The 20,713-nt window shown below is 36.4% G+C and overlaps 1 long non-coding RNA gene across 1 annotated transcript; it reads right to left on the bottom strand.

Moving 5' to 3' along the window:
* Positions 1-11,668: 11,668 nt before the first annotated feature.
* Positions 11,669-19,181, bottom strand: LOC134760356 (uncharacterized). The gene is made up of 4 exons (XR_010137684.1): positions 18,646-19,181; positions 14,180-14,189; positions 12,218-12,299; positions 11,669-12,019 (listed from the first exon to the last, which is right to left on the bottom strand). It is a non-coding gene; the product is annotated as an uncharacterized LOC134760356 (long non-coding RNA).
* Between the last annotated feature and the right edge of the window lie 1,532 nt (positions 19,182-20,713).

The raw sequence follows: 20,713 nt of genomic DNA, 5'->3' as shown, positions 1-20,713 counted from the left end.
CAAGCAGTTCAAACCCATGTTATTCAAGGGCCAATTTGTATGTTTTTTAATCAAACTAAAAGATAATGTTTTTTCATAAGGTAGAAACTAGATATTATTTCAAGTAATACTAATTACTTCATGTCTTCATAGCCAAACAAATTATTTTCTACGTGTAAAAATATAGTGCTGTGCTCCCCAATCTATTTTCAAAATAAGAAAACCTATTTTGACATAGGTTTTGGAAAAGGTTTGAAATGGAAGACAAGTACAAAGACCACAGAATGAGATAACACTAGAGGTAGAGCTAAATTGGCCAGGAGAGTACAAGAGTCATCTTCAGGAACCTTTGAGGAAATAGGAATATATGGAATTAAAATGCTGTTTGAAATATTATTTATAATATTTTTTTCTTCTTCTTTCACTTCTCTTTCTCTTTTCTACCTTCACATAAACGTAAAAGTAATCTGTAAAATGTCAACATGCATGTCAACTTTCACATATAAACCTTTTCACTATTTTAATTGCTAAGGTATAATATTTCACCTATATTTTGCATTAAATTAGGTTTGTTGCCTTGCAACCTAAACTTTTTAAAAAAATGCATTTCACATGCCAAATAGTCCCCAATGAGCTCTTAGATAGCATTCAATTTATAAAATTGTTTTCTAAAGAAAGATAATCCTGCTCACTGTTAACTTGCCAAAAGTTCCCTTGTTGAGCAACAAAAAGACTCAGAGCATTTTCACCAACTACTTTCTCTAAGTAAGTATCTTTCATGCTATTCCAATGTTAGCTTAATAGAAGCTGTACTGTTAATATAAACTATCATGACTGATATATACTTTAAATAAGTGAACCATCAAAATATTGCTGATAACTTGTACTAGGTCTTGTGTTAATTGTATAAGTAAGTATGATGTGTTTTATAGAGTTTTAATTCAATCTACTTTTAAGTATTTCACTGTGTGAGATTTCTGAAGATTACTTATATAAGGGAAGATAATGAACTAAGGAGTACACAGTTGAAAACATCACCTAAATTCTTTTGTAGTCATGGTGATGAAGTCATCTTTGACTGGATTTTCATCACTAATGTCAGAAAAATAAAGAAAAGAAATAGGGTTTCATTGAACAACAGTAGCCTTTAAAAAAGTGTTTTCAAATGTCTTTTGGTTTATACCTCAAGTGAAACTGAAAAGGTTTTGAGAGTCCCCCAAAAAATTCTTACACTGGTGAAATATATACTTGTCAGTCGCCTTATACACAATAACTTCTTAGCTAAAATAACTAGTAATTTTTCATCAGGATTTATAGTGAAGAACATTCTTAAACAAGAGACTTCCCTTGCTTTTGCCAAGAACATGTGCCAGTTCATCCAAATTATTAATAAACTTAATACAATTCACCTGCAAATGGTTCTGCATGGGCTCTATTTTTCTCTTTTAAAATATTTTTAAAGGGCCCTTCTGGCAGTAATTTAATAATTTTTTTTCTGGAAAAGCCAGCAAATTTGAACCATACCAAAATTTGTACTCAGTTCTCTGAAGACAGGTGTGGCACATCATTTTATCATCTCTTAAAGAGGTAGCTGAGCTTATTTTTAAACTCAAAAACAGAGAATTTTTTCCTAAAGAACATGTTACATTTGCTTTTTAAAATGTACAGATATATTTAAAGGCATAGTTTCAAGGTTCTCAGGTGGTGATAGTTTTGACAGTGTACTACAGTAGATCTGACATTGGTTTGCATTACAAGTGTGTCTAATAGAAAAATAAATAGCCCTTGGCACAAATTACCAATGTATTTATCCAAGGTAATCAATGAATAAGTTTTCAAGTAAAAAGGAGCTAAACTGACTGAGTGAAGTTTCAATGACCTCTAAAAGTATTCTCCAAAGAAGGAAAATAGGAGAAAAAATATGTGTCACCTTAAGTGTTATTCAACATTTAGAGTCAAAGGACACTTTTGAGATTACTTTGTTGAAAACATTGGAGCTCTCCATTCTCAGGTGGTGATAGTTTTGACAGTGTACTACAGTAGATCTGACATTGGTTTGCATTACAAGTGTGTCTAATAGAAAAATAAATAGCCCTTGGCACAAATTACCAATGTATTTATCCAAGGTAATCAATGAATAAGTTTTCAAGTAAAAAGGAGCTAAACTGACTGAGTGAAGTTTCAATGACCTCTAAAAGTATTCTCCAAAGAAGGAAAATAGGAGAAAAAATATGTGTCAGTTTAAGTGTTATTCAACATTTAGAGTCAAAGGACACTTTTGAGATTACTTTGTTGAAAACATTGGAGCTCTCCATTCCAGAATAATCATGCAGAAAAATGTACACAATACTTTCAATTGGATATGTACTTCAAAGAGGAAAGCAAAACAATATTACCAAGCTAATGCTTCCCTCAACCTTTTGCTTTCATGTTTTAAAAGCCACTTCCTTAAGAAAAGGAAAGAATGAAATCCAATAATAAAACTTTAATTATTCTCAAAGGTCAGACTCTAAATGAAGATTGCTATGCTTTGGCTTGAATAAAAAGCTTAAAATTGTCAAGTTAACTTTAACATGGTCACATATGTGACCTGTTTCCCACAAACGATTGATTCCAACTTGTTTTGTTGACATGACACATAAGACAATCCAATATGATTTAGGAACATTTGAGATGAAAACATATCACACCAATTCTTTTGTAGTCATGGCAATGAAGTCATCTTTGACCTGATTTTCATCACTAGTGTCAGAAAAATAAAGAAGAAATAGCATTTGATTGAACAATAGTAGCCTTTTAAAAAACGTGTTTTTAAATGTCTTCAGGTTTATACCTGAAGTGAAACTGAAAACGCTTTGATGGTCCCAAAAAATTCTTACATTGGTGAAATATACTTGTCAATCTCCTTAGCTAAATGACACCTTAGCTAAAATAACTAGTAATTTTTCACCAGGATTTATGATGGAGAACATTCTTAAACAAGAGACTTTCCTTTTTTTGCCAAGAACATGTGCCAGTTCATCCAAATTATGAATAAACTTAATACAATCCACCTGAAAATGGTTCTGCATGGGCTCTGTTTTTCTCTTTTAAAAGTATTTTTAAAGGGCCCCTTCTGGCAGTAATTTAATAGAAATTTTTTTTCTGGGAAGCCAGAAAATTTATACCATAAAAATGAACACGTTTTATATTTCGTTCCCATTTCTTCACAAAATTCTCAAATGTAAGCAACTCAAATCCTGTTTCTGACAAAGCACACCTTTCTTGACATTTAAGGACTAAGAGCAGTCAGTATAACAGCAATTCATGCCAGAGCAGGAGAAAAAAAAGTCATGAGACTGGGGAGCCTTTTCCTTTGTCAAGTAGGAAGCCCAAATGTGTTCTCAGTCAACTAGATTACTTCTATTAGAGTATGACATTTTCTTTCAGAGGAAACTTCGCTTGAAAAAGAAATATTTTCACCATTACATAGTTGCCTATTTGCTTGTATTAGTTATCAACTGCTGTGGAACAAATTCCTCAAAATTAGCAACTTAAGACCACAAATATTTATTATCTCAGTTTCTGTTCGTCAGAAATTTGGGAGCAATTTGGCTGGGTGGTTCTGGCTCAGAGTTTAATGAGGCTGCAGTCGAGATGTGGCCAGAGCTTCAGAAATCTGAAGACTGGCTAGATCTGGGGGATCCACTTTTGAGAGGATTCAGTCACATCCCTGCTCACAGGAAACCTCAATTTCTTGTTGGATGTTGTCAAGAGGCCTTGCTTTCTCATCATATGAGACTCTCCATAAGACTGCACATGACATAACAACTGGCTTCTCCAAAAGCAAGTGACAGGGAACAGAAAGATCAAGAAGAAGCCCCAGTGCCTTTTATGACCCTGTCTCAGAATTTGCACACTACCACTTCTACTTTATTTATCAGAAGCGATTCCAGTGACACTCAAGAGGAGAGAAATTAAGTTCCACTTCTTAAAATGAAGAGTTGATGACTTTACGGACATATTTTAAAACATCACAGGCTTGGAGTTTCCTAAAGGACCACTAGATTATGAAGTTTTTGAGAGTGACATTGTATAAGCAACTCATAAAAGCCCCAAGTCAACTGGTTTAACTCAATGAAAGATAATTATTGTGTCACTTGCTGAAGAGAAATTAAGTAGCTTAATTCTTCCAAGGCTGTCTTAAAATTATTATAAGCAATATCTAAAAGAAATTCTACAGTGAGTAGAATTATTTGATATAGACATTGCTCTAGTTTTCTTCTTCTGTTCCATGGTCCAACTTTTTTTTATTACGCTTTAAGTTCTAGGGTACATATGCTCAACCTGCAGGTTTGTTACATAGGTATACATGTGCCATGGTGGTTTGCTGCACCCATCAACTCGCCATTTACATTAGCTATTTCTCCTAATGCTATCCCTCCCCCAGACCACCACCCCCCAACAGGCCCTGGTGTGTGATGTTCCCCGCCCTGTGTCTGTGTGTTCTCGTTGTTCAACTCCCACCTATGAGTGAGAACATGCGGTGTTTGGTTTTCTGTTCTTCTGATAGTTTGCTTAGAATGATGGTTGCCAGCTTCATCCATGTCTCTGCAAAGCACATGAACTCATCCAACATTTTTATTTGAATTTGCAGCTATCACTGTTATATAGTGCATGATTTCCAACCCAGTATCAACCATGCAAATTGTTACCAAAAAAGTTTGCATTAAAGAGTGTCTGGACTGCCTGCTTAAGAAACACTCAAACTCAAGATATGGAAGTATCATGGCCTAGTGTTGGGTCTTCCAAATTTTTCAGAACCAAGTAAATGGCCACAAATATCTGAGATGAAAGCAGAAATGACTTGTTTAACAGGTATGAATCAGAGCCCTGGCCTCTATGATCAGTTGAAGAACTGAAGAAAATCAGCATCACAGGACATCTAAGAAACCCAGAAGGGAGTCCCAGATGTCCCCCAGCCTCCATAACTTCTGTGGACTACTTCATTAAGCCTTATGTCTAAATTCTAAATGATTCTTCTTCTATCTCTTTTATAAAAATTTTACTATCAGTTATATCCTACAGCGAGCCCTGTTGTTACCTATATCTTTGCCTACTTTAGTTCATACTGCTGTATTCTGTCTTAACTAAGCACGCAATAACCTGTACTGAATTTCTAATGCTAATATTGAATTATCTACTGTAATGGAAGCAAAAATTGATATAGATAATTGAGAAGGGGAGGAAATTATTTCTGTTTCACTTTGATAGACAATTTTTGCAGAAAATTTACCTTCCCAGCTGTGTTTTCAGGTTTAGAATTGGTTTGCATGCCCTGAAACACAAAATTTGATATAAAGAAAAGCACTAAGAAAAATCTCTCTTGGAAAAGATATAAATCTTGCTGATTTAACGTTTGTCATTAATATTTCATGCATGACAACTACACAAATTCAACTCTGTTATTAATAGTTTTGTTGTTTAGTAAAAGAAACAAATTTGTTTCATTTCAGAATATCAGCTTAGTAACTGGCCTTTCATTCACTCATCTACTCATATAGGTTAGATGAAATACATAAAAGTACAGACTTAGGTGAGTGCATGGAAAAACCATCAAAATATTTCTAATCCCTAATTTAACACTGAATATGTTTTCTTCTAAGTTAAGTGCCCTCCTAGGCACAGTAAAACTCATTTCACTTCCTTGAGGAAGAGCGGTAGTGTGATTGGTAACTTGGATAAAACCCAAGAAGGAATGTGTGGCTTGCTTCTGAATGTGAAGCTGAACCCTGATGTAATGACAGGTTAATGGGTAGAAACAAAAAGTGAAGTGATTCAGGTGGTATTGGCACCAAAAAGGCTTTCCTATCTGATGAAACTAGTAATTACAAGAGACATTGCCTGAAGTATTTTATCTCTGGGATAAATTCTTCTTACTACAATCAGTACTGTGCAGTTTTATAAAAATTTTCTATTTCTAGATATCTGAAACCTTTCCCAGGAATGAATGAAAATGTTGCCATAAATTTGTTAGTTTTTTATTGGGGAATAATTAGAATGCTTGGATGACTCTAAACCAAGACAAATAACTGAGCTAGAATGTAAAGAAATTTTTAGCAATCATTAGGAAGAACAATGTTGAGAAAATAGATCCCCAAATCCATGTACTCAACCTATTATTTATTGAGTACACACTGTGTGTCAAGCCTATACTATATACTGAGCACACAATATGGAATAAGACAAAAATTATTAAGTTGCTTATGAAGCTTATAGAATGTAAATAAGTCCAACAATCAAAAAGCAAATAAGATAAGACACAATGGTACAATGTTCCAGGGCAAAAGAGTGTGTAGTAAGCATGGAAGTACACCACTTAGATACCCTTTCAGTGAGGGTGTGCTCACTAGCTGTGGGGACTGCAGTCAGAAGATAGCTGTCCACACTTCAGCTGCTGAGGGCTGCTTCAATCAAGGTCATGCCCATCCTGTGGCAGCCTACATCCATTGAGGGGACAAGGTTGGATGATTTTAGCCCAAAGTGGATAGCTCTGATGAGCAATAGTCATTTCACAGCACCCTGCTAGGTTGGTTGCAGCTTTCTCATCCCCACGTGGTAGTTTGATTCCTTCCTTTACACAACCCTGGTTCCTTTCCTTTCAGTGGGATAGATCCATAATAAATAATTCACAAGCCGATCTCCATCCCAATATCTGATTCCAGAGAACCTAACCTACAACCAAGTGAAGACCAGAACCATTCAACACAGTAGGAGGGGAGCACTCAGGGAAAGTTTACCAAAACAAGTAGCGTTTTTTTTTTTTGGAATACAAAAGAATAAGAATTCTAATTAAATCTGAAAGCAATTATAATGAAATGTAAATAAAATTTTAATTTTTCATTTGGAATAATTCTGGTTAATTTGTAGTATCTGTGCACTAAAACAGATATTCCATTTACGTAGACCAGTGCTTAACCAGTCTAATTATTTGAGAGTTATCAGCACTTTAAGCCATTCCTAAACTAGCAATATAAACTTAATACATTAGATAAAACATTTCAAGAGGAAATTTGCTATTTCTTGAACATTGCTTAGAATATTAACCAAATGATCTTAATTTTAAAAATGCTGTCAATCATTTTTTAATCTATTTTTATTTATTATACTTTAAGTTTTAGGCTACATGTGCACAACGTGCAGGTTAGTTACATATGTATACATGTGCCATGTTGGTGTGCTGCACCCATTAACTCGTCATTTAACATTAGGTATATCTCCTAATGCTATCCCTCTCCCCTCCCCCCATCCCACAACAATCCCCGGTGTGTGATGTTCCCCTTCCTGTGTCCATGTGTTCTCATTGTTCAGTTCCCACCTATGAGTGAGAACATGCGGTGTTTGGTTTTTTGTCCTTGCCATAGTTTGCTGAGAATGATGGTTTCCAGCTTCATCCATGTCCCTACAAAGGACATGAACTCATCATTTTTATGGCTGCATAGTATTCTATGGTGTATATGTGCCACATTTTCTTAATCCAGTCTATCATTATTGGACATTTGGGTTGGTTCCAATTCTTTGCTATTGTGAAGTGCCGCAATAAACATACATGTTCATGTGTCTTTATAACAGCATGATTTATAATCATTTGGGTCATAACCCAGTAATGGGATGGTTGGGTCAAATGGTATTTCTAGTTCTAGATCCCTGAGGAATCGCCACACTGACTTCCACAATGGTTGAACTAGTTTACAGTCCCACCAACAGTGTAGAAATGTTCCTATTTCTCTACATCCTCTCCAGCACCTGTTGTTTCCTGACTTTTTAATGATCCCCATTCTAACTGGTGTGAGATGGTATCTCACTGTGGTTTTGATTTGCATTTCTCTGATGTGTAGTTTGCCTGTTCACTCTGATGGTAGTTTCTTTTGCTGTGCAGAAGCTCTTTAGTTTAATTAGATCCCATTTGTCAATTTTGGCTTTTGTTGTCATTGCTCTTGGTGTTTTAGACATGAAGTCCTTACCCATGCCTATGTCCTGAAAGGTAATGCCTAGGTTTTCTTCTAGGGTTTTTATGGTTCTAGGTCTAACATTTAAGTCTTTAATCCATCTTGAATTAATTTTTGTATAAGGTGTAAGGAAGGGATCCAGTTTCAGCTTTCTACATATGGCTAGCCAGTTTTCCCAGCACCATTTATTAAATAGGGAATCCTTTCCCCATTGCTTGTTTTTGTCAGATTTGTCAAAGATCAGATAGTTGTAGATACGCGGCATTATTTCTGAGGACTCTGCTGTGTTCCATTGGTCTATATCTCTGTTTTGGTACCAGTACCATGCTGTTTTGGTTACTGTAGCCTTGTAGTATAGTTTGAAGTCAGGTAGCGTGATGCCTCCAGCTTTGTTCTTTTGGCTTAGGATTGACTTGGCAATACGGGCTCTTTTTTGGTTCCATATGAACTTTAAAGTAGTTTTTTCCAATTCTGTGAAGAAAGTCATTGGTAGCTTGATGGGGATGGCATTGAATCTATAAATTACCTTGGGCAGTATGACCATTTTCACGATATTGATTCTTCCTATCCATGAGCATGGAATGTTCTTCCATTTGTTTGTGTTCCTTTATTTCATTGAGCAGTGGTTTGTAGTTCTCCTTAAAGAGGTCCTTCACATCCCTTGTAAGTTGGATTCCTAGGTATTTCTCTTTGAAGCAATTGTGAATGGGAGTTCATTCATGATTTGGCTCTCTGTCTGTTATTGGTATATAAGAATGCTTGTGATTTTTACACATTGATTTTGTATCCTGAGAATTTGCTGAAGTTGCCTATCAACTTAAGGAGATTTTGGGCTGAGACGATGGGGTTTTCTAGATATACAATCATGTCATCTGCAAACAGGGACAACTTGACTTCCTCTTTTCCTAATTGAATACCCCTTATTTCCTTCTCCTGCCTAATTGCCCTGGCCAGAACTTCCAACACTATGTTGAATAGGAGTGGTGAGAGAGGGCATCCCTGTCTTGTGCCAGTTTTCAAAGAGAATGCTTCCAGTTTTTGCCCATTCAGTATGATATTGGCTGTGGGTTTGTCATAGATAGCTCTTATTATTTTGAGATATGTCCCATCAACAACTAATTTATTGAGAGTTTTTAGCATGAAGGGTTGTTGAATTTTGTCAAAGGCCTTTTCTGCATCTATTGAGATAATCATGTGGTTTTTGTCATTGGTTCTGTTGACATGCTGGATTACGTTTACTGATTTGCATATGTTGAACCAGCCTTGCATCCCAGGGATGAAGCCCACTTGATCATGGTGGATAAGCCTTTTGATATACTGCTGGATTTGGTTTGCCAGTATTTTATTGAGGATTTTTGCATTGATGTTCATTAGGGATATTCGTCTAAAATTTTCTTTTTTTGTTGTCTCTGCCAGGCTTTGGTATCAGGATGATGCTGGCCTCATAGAATGAGTTAGGGAGGATTCCCTCTTTTTTTATTGATTGGAATAGTTTCAGAAGGAATGGTATCAGCTCCTCCTTGTACCTCTGGTAGAATTCGGCTGTGAATCCATCTGGTCCTGGACTTTTTTTGGTTGGTAAGCTATTAATTATCGCCTCAATTTCAGAGCCTAGTATTGGTCTATTCAGAGATTCAGCTAAGATCTAAATATAGATGGAAGTTAATCAAATCATTTTACAAGGTAAAGTAGGACAGAGGAAAAGAAGGCAATGAGTGTTTGCTTCAGGAGCAAAGATCCAAAGTTCTAGTAAAACGAAAAGTACAGAAATTTTTAAAAACAAGTTTTGCACAGGGGAAAAAACAGGACATAAGAGTTAGGAGTCAAACCCAAAAGCACCTCACAAGCCTTTTTTGAGATCATAATTTATCATGAGAAACCACAGGAGGATTTAAGCAGGGGAGTGATCATTCTGCTTGCTGTAGAGAGACCCATTTGGAGGGACAATGTTAGAAGCAGGGCTCCCACATACACAATTAATGCCATCTGGATAAAAGATTATAACGAAATAAACTAGAGTCAGGTCAGATGGATAGAAACGTATGAACACAAGCAATATTGGGGTGATAGAATAGGACCCTTTGACTTATTAGATATGAGATAGTAAGAGGGAAGGAGAAATTAAGAATGCTAATTTGTTTTCCCTTTGAAAGAACTGGATAGATATTGGCACCATTCACTGAGATAAGATATACAAGAAAAGGAGAAAGTTTAGTGGGAATGATTTCAGCTTTGAACATGATGAGATTGATATAGAAATCTGTTGTTCAGAAAGGAACCATCAACACTATCAGCATTATATTAGCATACCATTATTCAATCATTATCATATCAGCATATCATCAAATAAGTGCTCACTACAGCTGTGGGGTTGAAGAACCTCCAGGGAGGAATATTCCAATGAGAAAAGAGGAAGGGCTTGGACAAAATGATAAGTAATATCAACAATGAAGAAATACAGCCTGCTTACGAGAGAGGCCAAGTAAGAAAAGTAATGACATTATCTGCAGAATTTAGTAGCACCGTAGTAACATGGAATGGGTAAGGGCAGAAGCCAGATTACGAGGAGCTTAGGAGTGAGTGAGGCCTTGGAGGCACCCAGTGCAGAAACTTCTCAGAAAGCACAATGCAAAAAAAGAAAGCAAAGGGGAGAAGACAAAAGAGAATCAGAGGGAACTGTGAGAACTACTGATGTTGTTGATGATAATGATACCTTATTGTTGCTGGGTTTGGTGCTGTTGCTGATTTTATTTTAATGGGAGGCATAAGTTTAACTATTTGTAAGAAGAAATCAGTAATACAGGAGACTGGAAGTATAAGAAGGGGAGTAATCAAAATTTCCTGAGCAGGCAGGCAGAACATGGGATCCAGAGGGCAGGTAAAGAAATTATCCCTGAAGTAGAGAAAAACATGTCTTGTGAATCGTAATGTGAGAGAAAAAGAAAAGAATGAATGGTGAGAGTTAAGTTCTTATATCTAGGTGGAAAATTACAGAATTTACTTTTTTTGGACTCTATAATCTGCATAAAATAAGAAAGTAAATCAGCTGCTGAGAGTGAGCCTGACTAATAGGCAAGGAAATATCTGACAATAGAGAAGATTATGTTGAAAGGAGTTTTGGAGATTACTGAAAAGAGCTGATAAAGGAAACATAGTAGGGTTGCTGTGCAATCGATAACAAACTCTCTGCCTCCACTATTTGCTTTCTTCCGCTCGATTATAATAAATAGCAGGGAGTTTTTATCTGCCACGGCAATAATCGTCAGCTTCCTCATATGGGCATTTGTTCTCCTCTAACTCTGTGGTTGTTGTATAAATAAACACGGAACAATAATCCAGGGAAAATCTGCTTCACGCATTCCAAAAGCAAAGTTGAATTCAAGAAACCAGTTTAAAATGATGCTAAAGAACAGAACAGGAGTCATATAATCATAGATGTAGGATTGCAACCAGGCTGGTCGCTCTACCCAATTATCCTTCTGTTGCTACCCCAAAGAGACAGTCATCAATATAAAGCCCCTCTTGAAATGAATCCAAGAGAGTGAATTTCTGAAGTACCAAAATATCCTATTAGAGGAGATTTCAAATAGAAGATATTCCATGGTAAGAAATCTCAGGAGAGCTCCTTTATGAAGTTTTAAGCTGTATTTAGGAAGACATCACCAGTTCTAGCTGACACTATAATTTGAAACTTTTTTTTCTTTTTTAATTAAATTTAAGTTCGGGGTACATGTGAAGGATGTGCAGGTTTGTTACACAGGTAAATGTGTGCCATGGTGGTTGGCTGCACCTATCAACACATCCCCTAGGTATTAAGCCCTGCAGGCATTAGCTGTTTATCATGAGGCTCTTCCTCCCCCTGCCCTCCCCTGACAGTCCCCAGTGTGTGCTTTTCCCCTCCCTGTGTCCATGTGTTCTCATTGTTCAGCTCCCACTTGTAAGTGAGAACATGCGCTGTTTGGTTTTCTGTTCCTGTGTTAGTTTGCTGAGGATAATGGCTTCCAGCTCCATTCATGTGAAACCTCTTAATCACAGCTTTCACTGAATTGATGCTAGGTACAAGTAGAATTATTATATAAATAAATGAATTGTGAAATATTAGTACCTATGTTTTACAAATTACCATTACAGAGAAAATCAAAATTTGTAAAATAAACATGTAAGAAGATTGTTATTCATACTCTAAAATGATTTTTATAGATTTCTTACAGGAAGTAAACATATGCTTTTAAGTAACAATGTGGACATACTTGGTCAAATAAAATCTCTTGAGGGAGTTTTCATCCTTAATCATTCATCTTCTACCTTTCTCACTCCTGTTCCCATCTGGCTCTTTCTACATAAAAAGATTTCCATTATCACCCATATTAAAAGAAAACATAAAACAATTTTATTTCTATATAAATGATTAGGTTTCTATATTGCCTTTTATTTATGTACAAGTTACTTTAAAATATTTATTTTGTCAGCCAATAGTTTCCTATTGCCCACTGAATTTCCTCTCTATATATCATTATTGGCCCCCAAACTGTCAAATTTAATAGATAAATTTTCCATCCTTGCCTGAATATGATAGTTTGTTGCCTATCCAACAGCCTTTCCCTCCCATCCCCAAGACTTTTTCAGGAATCAGGGGACCATATGCTTCATAACAGCCTCAGCCTGCCTAGGAAATTCAATTCCCCTTGGAAGTGAATACTTTAGGCATGGGCCCACAATGCAACTCTTGCTAGTGGGGTGTATGTTCATTTTCTGTAGTCACTGTAATACAGGGGTCCCCAACCCCCAGGCCACGGATCTGTATTGAGCATTATCACCTATACCACCACTGCCACAGGTACCAAGCATTACCACCTGAGCTCCCCCTCCTGTCAGATCAGCCATGGCATTAGACTCTCATTGGAGCACAAACCCTGTTGTGAACTGTGCATGAGAGGAATCTAGGTTACACACTCCTTCTGAGAATCTAATGCGTGATGATATGTCACCGTGTCCTGGCACCCCAAGATGGGACAGTCTAGTTGCAAGAAAAATGAGCTCAGGGCTCCCACTGATTCTACATTATAGTGAATTGTATAATCATTTCATTAGATATTATAATGTAATAATGATAGAAATAAAGTGCACCATAAATGTAATGCACTTGAATCAACCCAAAACCAGCCCCCTCTTTTCTCTGTCCTGGTCCATGGAAAAAGTGTCTTCCGTGAAACCCGTCCCTGGTGTCAAAAAGGTTGGGGACGGATGCTCTAACACATTATCACAAACTGCCTTAAAACAACACAACATCAACTTACAGTTTGGGAGGTCCTAAGTCCAAAATGGGTCTCACTGGGCTAAAATGTAGATGCCAGCAAAGCTGCATTCCTGCTGGATATTCTGGGAGATAATCCATTTGCTTGCTATTTTTAATCTTCTAGAGGCTGCCTGCATTCCTTGTCTCATACCTGCCCCATCCTTCTATCTTCACAACAAGCAATATAGGACCACATCATTTTCACACTGCAATCTCTCTTGTTCTCCCTTTTCTGCCTCCCTCTTAAGGTCATTTGTGATACACTTGGTCCACCTGGATAATCCAGGATAAACTCTGAATCTAAGGTCAGTTGATTAGCAATCTTAATTTTAGCCACAATCTTAATTCAGCTTTGCACACAACATAATTCATTTACAGGTTCCAAGAATTAGGATGTGGATATGTCAGTGGGGGGCATTATTCTGCCTACCACAAAGTGTAAGAGAAAGTCTGCTGGGCAGGGAAAGAAATACTCCTCCTTCTGTCTCTGGCAGTTTCAAGGTTTGTATGTGCTATGTCGAATCATGGCAATCATTGTAGGATTACAAGACGAGCCAGCCTAAGTGGGAAGCCTTTTATTGTAGGAACAATTATGATTTTATCATCACTTTGTATAGTCCCACTAAGTAAACCAAACCCAGAGCAATTTTCATTCTACTTGTCACATGAGATAAAATTCGATTTTTGTGTATTCATTTGAATTGTGTTTTCTCTTTCACACAGCAAAAAAATTCTAACTGATACTTTACCTTCCTACATTTTCTGAGCATTTGAATTTCACTTAACCATTTTGAAAAATTCATCATGCTTTTGCAGTATTACTGTAGCCTGGTTTTCTCCTACCTCTCAAGCCATTCCTGCCCAGATTCATTCAAAGGATTTTCTCTGCTTACACTCTCTCTGATGGTTTTCACACCTGGCCCTGTCTTCAGCTTTTCCCATCTCTCTATTCTTCCTGAGTAAATTCATTTTCTTCCAAGGCTTTAACTCTCCTTTACGTGCTGATTCATACTTTTTATCTCTATTTAGAAACTCTTGTTGTTGCTAAATCTATGCTTCTTCTACGGTTTGACTGTCTCCTTCACCACATTTTGAAACTTAATCCCCAATGTGGCATTATTGAGAGGTAAGGGCCTTTAAAATGTGGTTGGATTATGAGGATTCTGCTCCCGTGAATGCACTAACCCATTAATGAATTAATGTATTAATGAGCTAATGCATTAATGGATTATCAAAGAGGGAAACTGATAGGTTTATAAAAAGAGGGAGACAGACCTGAGCTACCATGTTCAGGCCTCTTTCCATAGGATGCCCTTTACTGACTCCCTGCAGAGTCCTCACCAGCAAAAAAGCTCTAATCAGATGCAGCTCCTTGATCTGGGACTTCCCAGCCTTCGTAACTGTAAGAAATAAATTTTGTTTCCTTATAAGTTACCCAGTTTCAGGTATTCTGTTGTAAGCAACAGAAAATGAACTAGGACCACCTGCTTCCAAGTAATTATTGCAGATTTCTTATTGAATATCCCCTGGCTCTCCCCTCCTTGACTTACTTTGTTTCTGAACTTTCTAATATATCTTCCACATCAGTGAAAGACTCCAAAACTTACTTTGGTCAGCCAAGTCAAACACATGAATAAGCTTCCACTTCTCCTTCTCACTCAGACACTTTCCCTATTGAATTAGCCACTAAATTTATGGCCTTGACCTTCTTAAAATCCCTTTATCTTCCCACCTCCTCATGTCTATAGTCATGACTTTGCTTCCTCATTTCTCAATGAGAAAGCTTCCTCATTTCTCAATGAGAAAGCTTCCTCATTTCTCAATGTAGATGGCTCTACAAAAGCCATCTCAGCTTCTTTCCCTGTATTCAAACTCTCAACCCTTTAACCACAATCCAATATCTCCATGCTCATCCAATGAACCCTGTATAATTAAAATAAGATCATCTATCTCTCCTGCTTAAATCTTTCTGTGGATTTTCATAACTTTTAGGCTAATAATAAACATTCAACAAATGATACAACTGATGTAGTACACATTTGTTATGTTACCTTATCTCATGTATCTTTTCAACTATCCTGTGAGTTAAGCAATATTATTATATCTATTTAACAGACTAAAAACTGCAATTTAGAGAGTAGATACAGCTTCCAAATATCATACAGCTGCGGAGGTTTGAGTTGGGTTTTCAGCCGAATCATTCTCACTCTAAAATCCATGCCTTCAATCAGACACATTTATTAGGTGAGTTCAAACTGTCCAGCCAATGCCTAACTATCCAAAAGGATCCCTCGCCAATTGTCTCCAACCCCCAATTGCTCCATCTCTCCAGTCATACAAGCCACTCACGATTTCTCTAAAATGCCATGTGTTCTTGCTGCTCTCTACCACATACTGCTTCTATCTACCAAGAAGATCCTTTGCACTTTTTGTTTTCATTTTCTAATTGGTAGAGCAAGCTTGGCCATGCAAATTCTCCTCCTTGCAGTCTTCCACAATTTCCCAACAGCTGATTTACAAGTTTCTCTCTTCTGTACAACTGTGGCATTTATATCCACTTAAAATAATAACAGCTACCATTTCTTACCTGCTTTTCCATGGAAGGCACACGTCAAAGTGCTTTACATACATAAATTTTCTAATTCCATAGAAAACTATTAAGATAGCTTAGTTTACAAATGGAAAATAATCAGAGAGTTTATGATTTTACAGGCATTTTGTTCTATAGTCTCTGTTCTACTTTCTTTTTCCTTTAGGGTATCTTGAGAGCAGGGACCATGGGTCTACATGATTTGAATACCTGAGACCTACTCATAAGCAAGGTTGTTTCCTAAAGATAAGGTAATGGACCACCCATTAAACTAACAGATCTGTGACAGTACAGACATATATAAATATAGTAAATGTCTTGATATTTTACTGTTTGGAAAACACAGAGCATATTAGTTTGATGTAAGTTGTTGTTCATTTCTGTTTCCTCACCACTTTCCTGTGAGCTACTTAGTGGCATAAATCATTCCATATTCACCCTGGATTCCATGTACCTAGCACAGGCACTCAACAAAGGAACTAGAAAGTTAAATTAATCACCAGATAGTAATGTTAGCTTTGCCTCTCCATTTTATTATGTGCCACATACATATTCAAGACAGGAAGAAATCTTTATTAAATCTCTAATACTACAACCAGCTCAGTAGGAACTGGAATTACTACTTAAGTTTATTGTACTTCATCATCATCTACCACAATTCATCTGGTTTTTAGAAGCTATACAGGTGAATTGAATGAGGGTATGACATAAACACTCTTTAATTGTCCCAAGGCAAATAAAACGACAATATTAGCACCTTGACCGCAGTTTCAAAAATCAAGTTAAGAATTCCACTTCATATTTTTCTCATAATGCTATTTTTGTTTTGCAGCACTTCGCTAATCTTTATCTTATACTGGCATGATATTATTATACTGTTTGTGAATCTATATCATACTTTGCCAATAAATTATGAACAATGCACATATGTAAATGCTTTGAAACTTATCTCTGAGGTATTCTAAATGTATATTTAAAAAATCGGTGGTCTCTTTAAGCAGAATCTCTAAAAGGCATCCAAGCTAGACATATTCTGAGTATTTCAAAGATAGAGAATGTTACTTAAGTGTTTAGGTATTGCATACCAGGCAACTGTGAAGAATCCCTGAGGTGGCAGAATCAGGAAGCAGAACTAATAGCACTGAAGAGAACAAAACACTCCACGGAGAGAGGCACAGGTTACTGATTTACAGTTAGCCCCAATTTCAATTTACTCCAAATGAGACAACATGAATAACAAAGACAGAGAAGGACTTTGTTCCAGGTGAGAATTAACACTGGTGAGAACATCTGATAGATAATGTGATTAGAACAGAAGTCTCTCATTTAGAAAGCTTAGAAGCTTTGACACTGAGGAAGCTTCGTCAGTGCAGCCCTGAAGGGAAGAGGCTGCACAGGAGCCTATTCAATGAGAATTCAGGAAAGAATAATGGCTACAACCTCTAAGGTCTGCAAGTCAGCCTGAAAAACATCAGTCAATTACAGTTGACACAGCAACAGTGGAGGAAAGAAGCTAGATTGGCTCATGATGGCTTTTTCTCTAGTCCTTACTTCTGGGGAAAGAGTCCTCTCTTTTCCTTCTTGTCTCTGCTCTTTTTTTCACGATTTATTCTTCTCTGCCTATCTCACATTTTGCCTTCTCTCCGTTTTTTATAACTCACCATCTTTTTCCATTCTTCATCCTCTTATCTAAATCTCATAAGATACAACTTTAAAGACATAAAAAAGTTTATAAAATAGGTAAATTATAAATGAATTTGTAGTAAAATATTTATAAGTTACCAAAATTGCATTCATTTAATAGTGTTTATTCTTAATCCAAAAAGCAGGTGAAATTAGTATATATTTTTCTGCCACTCTAAAAATGCCTACAGCAATTTGAAAGTAAAAAGAAAAAATCATTGCCTATTTCAATTTAGACATGGAAGCTCATTTTTCAACAGATTTGTCTTAGAAAATTGATTTTTCTTTCCTCAGACCTTCAAACAAAATTGTCCTGAACTACCCAGTGTTTTAGCATATGTTATATTACAAATATTATCATTAATCAACACTAATTTGTTTATTTCTTTGCTTTGAGTTTTCAACTGATAGGCCCTGTTTCTAGTTTGGATTTTCTTCTTCAATGCAGCAAGCTAAATCTTGAGTTGTTTTTGGTAAATATTACTTAAAATATGCTAAATTGAGCTTTTAGAGAGGGAGGCAGTTTACAATTTATATATAGTTATTGATTAGATTTGAAGAACTACCCAAAAATAGGCCGGGCGCCGTGGCTCACGCCTGTAATCCCAGCACTTTGGGAGGCCAAGGCAGGTGGATCACGAGGTCAGGAATTCGAGACCAGCCTGGCCAACATAGTGAAACCCTGTCTCTACTAAAAATACAAAAAATTAGCTGGGCGTGGTGGCAGGCACCTGTAATCCCAGCTACTCAGGAGGCTGAAGCAGGAGAATGGCTTGAACCCAGGAGGCGGAGATTGCAGTGAGACGACATTGTGCTATTGCACTCCAGCCTGGGTGACAGAGCAAGACTCTGTTTCAAAAAAAAAAAAAAAAACTACCAAAAATATACAAATATATGTAATAGTTGGTTTACAATTTTGCATGCAATGGCTAAGGTTTAAAACCTAATTATCATTCTCTAATGGCTATTGTTATAAAGACCAAAATAAAAGTGTTGATGAGGATGTGGAGAAAAGGAAACCCTTGTGTACTGTTGGTGGGAATGTAAATTGGTACAGCCATTAGGGAAAACAGTATGAATACTTTTCAAAAAACTAAAAATATAACTACCATAGGATCCAACAATCCCACTATTACCGGATACATAGCCAAAAAAAAAAAATGAAATTCGTATGTCAAAAAGATACCTGCACTCCCGCTGTTCATGGCAGTATTATTCATAACACTCAAAATATGGCATCAACTAAGCGTCCATCAACGGATGAATGGATAAGAAAAACGTAGCATATATACACACAATGACATACTATTTATCCTTTAAAAACCCAGGAAATTCTGTCATCTGTGACAACATGAATGCTCCTAGAGGACACGATGTTTAATAAAAGAAGCCAGACACAGAAGACAAAAATCACATCTTCTCACTTATGCGTAGAATCTAAAAATGTTGGCGGGCACAGTGGCTCACACCTGTAATCCCAGTACTTTGGGAGGCCAAGGCAGGCAGATGACGAGGTTAGGAGATCCAGACCACCCTGGCTAACACAGTGAAACCCCGTCTCCACTAAAAATACATAAAAATTAGCCAGGTGTGGTGGCGGACGCCTGTAGTCCCAGCTACTCGGAAGGTTGAGGCAGAATGGTGTGAACCCAGGAGGCGGAGCTTGCAGTGAACCAAGATGGTGCCTCTGCACTACAGCCTGGGCGACAGAACGAGACTCCGTCTCAAAAAAAAAAAAAAAAAAAACCACTAAACCAAAACAATTGAGCTTATAAAAACAGAGTAGAAAGGCGGTTACCAGTGGCAGCGGGATTGGGAGATGATGGTCAAGTATACAAAATTTCAGTTAGACAGGAGGAATAAGCTCAAGAGATTTACTGCACAACGTGGTGACTATAGTTAATAACAATGTATTATATACTTGAAAGTTGCTAAGAGTAGATTTTAAATTTCTCACCTCAAATATGTGAGTTAAAATAGAATTAATTATTATTCTTTTTATATTTGTGTTGCATTAATGAACTTGTCTATTTGTATATTTATTGAACAATAGAAATGTGCAGGAGTTACTTGGTTATTTAAAACAAATGAAAAATAAAGAATGGACAAACCACCGCTGATTAGGAGATAAACAGCAACCACAATTAGGTAAGGAGATAGTATGAGAAGAAAGAGAATGGTTATAATGTTATATGATATAATGATTTATTTTAGCCAAAAATAGCCATCTACTAAACACTAGTATCTAAATATCAATTATTAAATACATTTCCAATTAAATATGTACTGTGAGGAAAAAAGCAGACCTTATTTGAAGCAATCTATACATCATAGTATCTAATATAATGAAGTTCTTGGATACATGTATTACAATACTGATTTTTTTTGTTTGTTTTATTACATACTGGTAGAATTTCAATTATTCACAACACCTCCTGAAATTCTTATTAAATTAGCAGCCCAGGCAGTTGACAGTAAATGGCATCTAACCAGCAGCACCCTAGTGCAGCAACCCCCCAAATTAAAAATCTAAGATTCATGAAAACTCAAAAAAAGATAAAACTCACAACTAGCAGCAACCAAGACAGACAGCAAACTTTGTACCATAAATGGATTGGAAAAAGCATACCTAGGCTTCAAATTGTGAAAATAAGATCACATTTTTCAAAACAATGGAAAGACATGATTCCTCAACCAAAGCCTAGCCCCTGGCTAAAATTTTATGTTCTATACCAACTAGAAAATTGACAATCATTTCCTCTACTCACAGGCATTGATGAAATAATTACATTACTTATAAGGAAAAGGATGTAATTGACAGATAATATTGATTAAGTTATTACTGTTTCAGATATTGTTCTAAGTACTCTGAATGAATTAATTCATTTACTCCTCACAGTCGTAGCCATTTATTGTAGGTTCTATTATGCTACACAAAGTCAACAGAAGTTAGACAGTATATAACCACGAGTAAAATCTCTATGTTAAAACAGCTCTCAGAAAACAGGATTGTGGGCAATAGAAAACAAACATTTTATTTTTGTCAGTAAATGTAAAATGCTAGATAAAAATAAACAGTGAAAGAATCTTCAATGCTGAGAGCTGTGATTTTACCTGGACTTCAATTGTTTAAAGTATTTAAGAATCATATGATGGTAGGAGGAAATAACTACATTA

The sequence above is a fragment of the Pongo abelii genome, chromosome 17 (genome assembly GCF_028885655.2).
Source record: "Pongo abelii isolate AG06213 chromosome 17, NHGRI_mPonAbe1-v2.0_pri, whole genome shotgun sequence".
Taxonomy (NCBI): Eukaryota; Metazoa; Chordata; class Mammalia; order Primates; family Hominidae; genus Pongo; species Pongo abelii.
Note: the sequence above shows the minus strand (reverse complement) of the source record. Positions and strands in the feature narration are given on the sequence as shown.